The sequence below is a fragment of the Oreochromis niloticus genome, linkage group LG6, assembly GCF_001858045.2.
Source record: "Oreochromis niloticus isolate F11D_XX linkage group LG6, O_niloticus_UMD_NMBU, whole genome shotgun sequence".
Taxonomy (NCBI): domain Eukaryota; kingdom Metazoa; phylum Chordata; class Actinopteri; order Cichliformes; family Cichlidae; genus Oreochromis; species Oreochromis niloticus.
Genome location: NC_031971.2, coordinates 22,874,299 through 22,881,942, shown reverse-complemented (window position 1 = coordinate 22,881,942; position 7,644 = coordinate 22,874,299). Strand labels below are relative to the sequence as shown.

The 7,644-nt window shown below is 40.9% G+C and overlaps 1 long non-coding RNA gene across 2 annotated transcripts; it reads right to left on the bottom strand.

Annotated features, from left to right (window-relative positions):
• Positions 1–206: 206 nt before the first annotated feature.
• Positions 207–6,372, bottom strand: LOC102078601 (uncharacterized). 2 transcript variants are annotated; one of them, XR_266775.4, is made up of 4 exons: positions 6,158–6,372; positions 1,009–1,127; positions 471–537; positions 207–381 (listed from the first exon to the last, which is right to left on the bottom strand). It is a non-coding gene; the product is annotated as an uncharacterized LOC102078601 (long non-coding RNA). The 2 variants fall into 2 exon arrangements; XR_003220300.1 differs by lacking the exon at positions 471–537.
• Between the last annotated feature and the right edge of the window lie 1,272 nt (positions 6,373–7,644).

Sequence of the window (7,644 nt, the reverse complement as noted above, 5' to 3'; positions counted from 1 at the left end):
TTTAGAGTGGCCTAGTCAAATTCTGGACCTGAATCCAGTTGAGATGCTTTGGCATGGCCTTAAACAGGCCATTTATTTTCAAAAACCCTCAAATTTGGTTCGGTTAAATTCTGCAAAGAACACTGGGTCAGAATTCCTCCACAGCAATGTGAAAGACTCATTACCTGTCACAATCTGAAAGCAGGGACTCAAGCGCAGAACAGGTTGACGTCTCAGAACACCGTTTATTTACACACCAGTGCGATAATATATACAGTGACGGGGAAAAATCCAGGGTTCCAAGGGCTTAGGGGAAGGCTCTCTCTCTCACGCTCGCTCCCGTCCTCACATCCAACTCACACACGTTCGTACAGCTGGGAGGTACAGGTCCGAGAAGGTAAACTGGAACAAGAAAGGGGCAAATTCACTCACAAGTCACGAAGGTAGGACGTAAAGGTACAAGACCACGGGAGCTGGGAAGAAAGACTAACGTCAGTAGCACAATCATCCAGCGATGAGAAGCTGTGGCCCAGCCTCCAATAGTAGTCGGAAAATCAGCTGATCGCCAACAGGTGTGTGAGCCAAGGGCGGGAGCAGACAGTGAGCTCCGCCCAGGCAGAGAGGTAGGGGAGAGAGAGAGAGAAAGCAAAAACACAAGTGTAGCCTTGTGAGGCCGGATGGGCAGGCACGGGGACCATGACATTACCAGTTATCAAAAACACTTGACTACAGTTCTTGCTGCCAAGGGTCCACACAACCAGTTAGAAAGAAATTACTTTTTGACACAGCTACATATAGGCATTGTTATCTTTTCCCTTAACAAATTAGCTCATATTTTCTAATTATTCAGGTTATCTCTGACGAATATTAAATATTAAATATGCAAAAAACTAAGAAATCGGGAAGAGGATAAATACTTTTCTGTGACACTGTAGTTGAGCAGCTAACATTAATGTGCACACTGGCTAGGTTTCCATTTATGATAACTGTTCAGTACTTCAGTGTTGTTGAAACATGAGCTTTACTGACCTCTCAAAGTTCTTCACAAAGTATTGTTCAGTGTTGGTAATGTCAACTCTTCAACTACTCATGAGGGGAAGGGCTATGCGCCTGCCTGTCAGCAGCTTCTGGGTGAAGTAGTGTGTTAACTGGAGGAGGCAAAGATGGCAGTGTTAGTGTTGATACTCTTTTAAATGATTATCTAAACCAATAGTAACTTTTAGTATCAATTAGTATCTCAGTATTGATTTTTTTGACAACCTGAGAATCACATCAGGAAATGTGTGCAAAGATGCCCCTGAGAGATATAGGCTCAGAGAGCATACACTGAAAGGCATAGCTAAGTGGCTCAGACAGTGCACAGGAACCATAAACAGAGAACATTCACCTTAAAAGCAAAAGATGTACATTTCTACTGAAACCAGGACATTTTAACTTGAGGGCGAAGTGTATCTGTTTTGTGTTTGCATCACACTCTTCACTGGTTCACTACAACTTAACAGGTATTTGGTGAGTGTTTCCAGACAAGTTAGCATCTTTTTAATACAAACTACAAGTAACCCTGGCAATTAACACTTTGAAAGTAAAGAAACTGTACAAATTACTGGGCATTAAATCTGTTCAGACAACATCTACCACCCTCAGACTGACAGGCTGGTGGAGCTGCTGAATAAGAGTTTAAAGTTCATTATTAGTAAGTTAATTCACAAGGATGAACGCTATTAGGATCACTGGTTAGCAGTGTTGGGACTAACGCGTTATTAAGTAACACGTTACAGTAACTACGTTACTATTGTGGTAACGAGCACGGTAACTAGTTATTATGCCAAAACCAGGAACGCGTTACTCGTTACTGGGATTTAGATAGGCTCGTTACTCGTTACTTCGTGTGGTGGATATCGCGGAGCTTCCACAGATTCAATAACATTAGCAAGTGGTGGAAGCCAGCAGGTGGATGAAGGAAAAGGGAGGCAAGAGGAGAGACCCAAAGCGGCCGCCGGTCCGAGTGTCAGGTGAACTGAACTTCAGGTAAGAAGTTATGACCTGCAGTCTATCTGGGTCAGATATAAAAAAGTTTAGGTGGAGTTTATTTTCGGTATGCTGACATTTTCGTACTGCATGCTAGCTAGCATGACGGAGTTTCTATACAGCTGGGTGGGTGCTATGTTACTGATGTTGAACTTTATTTTGTTCATACGGTTAATTATTAGAGTTGCCAACCGTCCCCTAAAAAACAGAATCGTCTGGTATTCAGAGAAAATATTACGCGTTTCGTACTGAGGTGAAAAGGAACACAGTTTGTCCCGGACTTCAGCTACAATGAAAAAGACACAAAGCTGAAGCTGCACAGCTGCCTCTTCTTCTCTCATTCTCTCCTCTCCTGTTTCTACTTCAATCACGAAACTGATCAATGATCAGCTGATCGGCTTTTCTCTCTTGTTTACAGGGAGTGCAGAATTATTAGGCAAATGAGTATTTTGTCCACATCATCCTCTTCATGCATGTTGTCTTACTCCAAGCTGTATAGGCTCGAAAGCCTACTACCAATTAAGCATATTAGGTGATGTGCATCTCTGTAATGAGAAGGGGTGTGGTCTAATGACATCAACACCCTATATCAGGTGTGCATAATTATTAGGCAACTTCCTTTCCTTTGGCAAAATGGGTCAAAAGAAGGACTTGACAGGCTCAGAAAAGTCAAAAATAGTGAGATATCTTGCAGAGGGATGCAGCAGTCTTAAAATTGCAACGCTTCTGAAGCGTGATCATCGAACAATCAAGCGTTTCATTCAAAACAGTCAACAGGGTCGCAAGAAGCGTGTGGAAAAACCAAGGCGCAAAATAACTGCCCATGAACTGAGAAAAGTCAAGCGTGCAGCTGCCAAGATGCCACTTGCCACCAGTTTGGCCATATTTCAGAGCAGCAACATCACTGGAGTGCCCAAAAGCACAAGGTGTGCAATACTCAGAGACATGGCCAAGGTAAGAAAGGCTGAAAGACGACCACCACTAAACAAGACACACAAGCTGAAACGTCAAGACTGGGCCAAGAAATATCTCAAGACTGATTTTTGAAGGTTTTATGGACTGATGAAATGAGAGTGAGTCTTGATGGGCCAGATGGATGGGCCCGTGGCTGGATTGGTAAAGGGCAGAGAGCTCCAGTCCGACTCAGACGCCAGCAAGGTGGAGGTGGAGTACTGGTTTGGGCTGGTATCATCAAAGATGAGCTTGTGGGGCCTTTTCGGGTTGAGGATGGAGTCAAGCTCAACTCCCAGTCCTACTGCCAGTTTCTGGAAGACACCTTCTTCAAGCAGTGGTACAGGAAGAAGTCTGCATCCTTCAAGAAAAACATGATTTTCATGCAGGACAATGCTCCATCACACGCGTCCAAGTACTCCACAGCGTGGCTGGCAAGAAAGGGTATAAAAGAAGAAAAACTAATGACATGGCCTCCTTGTTCACCTGATCTGAACCCCATTGAGAACCTGTGGTCCATCATCAAATGTTAGATTTACAAGGAGGGAAAACAGTACACCTCTCTGAACAGTGTCTGGGAGGCTGTGGTTGCTGCTGCACGCAATGTTGATGGTGAACAGATCAAAACACTGACAGAATCCATGGATGGCAGGCTTTTGAGTGTCCTTGCAAAGAAAGGTGGCTATATTGGTCGCTGATTTGTTTTTGTTTTGTTTTTGAATGTCAGAAATGTATATTTGTGAATGTGGAGATGTTATATTGGTTTCACTGGTAAAAATAAATAATTGAAATGGGTATATATTTGTTTTTTGTTAAGTTGCCTAATAATTATGCACAGTAATAGTCACCTGCACACACAGATATCCCCCTAAAATAGCTAAAACTAAAAACAAACTAAAAACTACTTCCAAAAACATTCAGCTTTGATATTAATGAGTTTTTTGGGTTCATTGAGAACATGGTTGTTGTTCAATAATAAAATTATTCCTCAAAAATACAACTTGCCTAATAATTCTGCACTCCCTGTATTTATCGCCCACTTTGCGCCAGAAAGAGGAAACCAGCGGATGTCGCGTTAAACAACAGCAGCACGTTTAAGCTTGATTAGCTGTTGTTAGAATTTATTTAATATTAATTTCTAGTATCAGCTGATGTTTGTTGGAGCCACAGCTGTAAAGCTGCTGGTCATGATATCGGTTTGGTTATCTGGTGAGAGGGAAACATGCAGATGAAACCAGGAGATGTCCTTACTGAATCATCAGAGCTGAACAGGTGATGGAGAAACAGGTTTACCTTTTAGGTGACATGAATGAATTGAAGGGAAGTTATGAACTGTTTCTGACAGACAAATAACACCAGCATCCTTTTCTAGTAGCTGACAGCTGGTAACTGTGCAGGGGCGGGTCTAGCAAATTTTTGCCAGGGGGCCAGGTAGGGCATTAACAGGGAAAGGGGGGGGACAAGGAAATAGTTTTCTTTATTATTCTCATTTAAAATGTCTTGCTTTTAAAAAAATAATTATCTGAGTCTTACAACAAACAATTGATAGATTGATACATATATACCATCTGAACAGTGTACATCACTGTCACAACAGTGTTTATTTTCATTCAAAGGCTTTATGATTTTTCCTATAATGGTGGGCCGGTCTCTAGTCAAAATGCCCGGGACGATTTTTTTGTCCCAGTCCAGCTCTGTATGCAGCTCATCTGCAGTCTGGTGTTACCTACATCTTCCTATTCAGAAGGCAGAATTTCCAAGTTCTGAGTACAATCAAAAGCACCACGACTGCAGTTTTTCTGTTGGATGTAAAAAGCAGGCTAGAATCATGGCGGCGGTCAACGGCGGTCCAGGCGTGGGATTTCTCTCGTGGAAATGTGCACATTATTTTTTCCTTTCTATTGGTAGGTGGCACAGTGCACTTGTGGCAAGTAAGCAAACTAGAAGACTGGCAAACTTGCTGGGTATCCAGTTACGGAAGCAACACATTAACAAGAGAAGTCTGAGTAAAACCAAAGTTACTTTCCCTAGTAACTAGTTACTTTGAAAGTAACGAGTAACTGAGTTACTTTTTTAGAGAAGTAACTAGTAATGTAACTAAGTTACTAATTTAAAGTAACTTACCCAACACTGCTGGTTAGACCGTCTGTTGTTTGCAATGCGGGAGGTGCACCATGCCACCACAAGATTTTCTGGTCTGGGGGACAGAGCAGTGCCACGTGGCGTTCGTGCAGGTAAAGAAGGTCTCTGTGGGGAACCTCTGGTCTACAGTCCCAGCTTTTCCCTCCCTGTTCTGCAGCCTGACGCCTCAAACATAGGGCTGAGGGCAGTTTTGTCCCATTAGGTAAGGGGGGTCAACCACTCAGTCGCGTATATTAGCAGGAAACTGTCAGAAGGTAGAAAACAGTAGAGGATTGCCTCTACCATCTGGTGAGCAGTCGACTCTCCTCTTTATTACCTCCTGGGGCGCCCCTTCACGATCTGTTCAGATCACTGCCATTCACAAAGTGAACAATTATCAAGTGATATAAGTGGCCTATAGGGCCAAAACAACAACTACAGCTTCTTATGATGACAACTGACCACCAAACACTACCCAAAGTACCCAAAAAGATCAAAGAAAATAACAATAATTATGATCTTTTTTTTTTATACAGATTTTTTATGAAGTCATAATAAATTCTACAACAAAATTTCTACTTAAAGCTCTAATGTGCTGTGCTGAACTTAACTGGGAACAAAAGAAAAAATCCTGTCAGTTGATATCTGATTAAATGGCTATTTTCATCCCAGAAGAAAAGGAATCTGTCACTTTTGCTTATGAAGTTATGACACATGAACGACAGAAGAAAGTACTATCAAAACAACTATACCGTGTATGTCTGTCATCTTTAATTTATACACATTACAATATCTTTGAGATGTGTCTACCTCTATCTCTTTGTCAACCAAACAATGAAAGATTTTTACCAACGTGCTAGTTTGGTTTAAATATCATACTTACCCAGAAATACTGCAGTACCAGGGTAAATGTTTAAGCACCGCTCTCTATGACATCTATGATGTTTTTTTTCTCTCTCTCATTTTTGAGTGAGATGAGATACTGAAACAGTCTATCTCAGCATTTTAGCCTAGAACTCTGTCTGGCAGAGGCACAAGCTTAGAGTGGGAACATGATCTATAATTTATATCTACTCACGAGGAGACTGTCTGTCAGGACGCGTTGTCTGTCTATGTGGTGAAATCAGGTGCATGTCCATGTTAAGGATTTTACCAAAAACAGTCTAAAAGTGAAATTTTAAATCACTATCATTACGCTTCATCCTCAAAAAATCTTGAACAAGGTTCTTTCTTTTTTTTTGTTTTTTTGTGTTTTTCCTTAACTTTACTTTTCCAATATGTAATCTGTTGCCAGTAGTTTTAAGGTGGTCATGGCAACATTGTTACCATGGCTTTTGTAGACGAAGGAAGACAGAACTGAAACTGAAGATATGAGCCATATTCCTCTGGAACAGTGCTTTTCAGTGAAATATTGTTTAGTGTTCAGAGGATTGTCCCTAGGATTGACTTTCTTATTATAAGAGTCTAGGTGTGTTTGCTCTTGCAAAAGCATAGGAATTAAAGACAGACAAAGTTTTGCTCATAAAGTTCCCAAGACACAAAAACCCAGGTAAAAGTTTCTACCACCAATATTACTGTTCTTCAGAAAGTATGAAAAGACTACTGTTACTTTAAATTGTTCTTACAAAAAAAGAAATGATGAGAAAGAAATACTGTGTCTACTCTGTCCTTTCATATATATTTGTTTTTATGATTAATGAACAAATGAGCAATCAAACTTGCACAAATTAGGTTTATCTGTCCTTGAAAGACAGATAAACCTAATTTGAATCAAGTAAGGATTTGGGGTTTCGTGAGCACAGTCCGAGACAACTTTTTAAAAAATTTATTTATTTATTTTTGTGCTGGAAGTATCCTTGGCCTGTTTGTTTTTTTAATTTACATAAAAACCTTGCTAGGTTTAAAAAATGGTCTTTTTCCAAGTTTATTGTGAAGCCCACCCCTTCTTGGAGCACAGCAGCATTTCCAGAGTTGGTCTACTTTCAACAGAGCGCTGCAAGATCAGCAGCAAAATGAGAAGCTGTGTATGGGCTGTATTTTTTGCACCAAGATTTTGAGCTGTCAATGTTGACCTTCACTTGTAGAGAACTTGTAGAGAAAATAGATTATAAGAGTGCAAAGAATGCTGCCTATAGACAAAGATCCTTATAGAGCACTCAGAGCACTTTTTACACTGAAGGCCAAGCTCTTTATCTGTTACTGAGACACTGGGGAATACATTCAGGAAAATTTGGGATTCAGTATCTTGCCTAAGTGGACTTTAACATGCAGACTGGAAGAGCCAGGGATCAAACAACTCACCCTCTGATTAGTGGTTGACCCGCTTTTGAGGCAGGCCTGTTTTTGAATGCATCTTGTGCACATTTACTTGATCTCTGTGCTATAAGTAGCAGAGACAGATGAGTGAGAAGGAGGAAAAACCGCTTTAAAATATAAGAATTCAGAAGCAATTGATTATCATTTTTAGATTAACATGTCCAGAGGGCCCAAAGACTGAGCCTTGATAAGGCTGCACTCCACACGCTGTGATAAAGAAGCCCACACAACTGAAAATAATTTTAACAC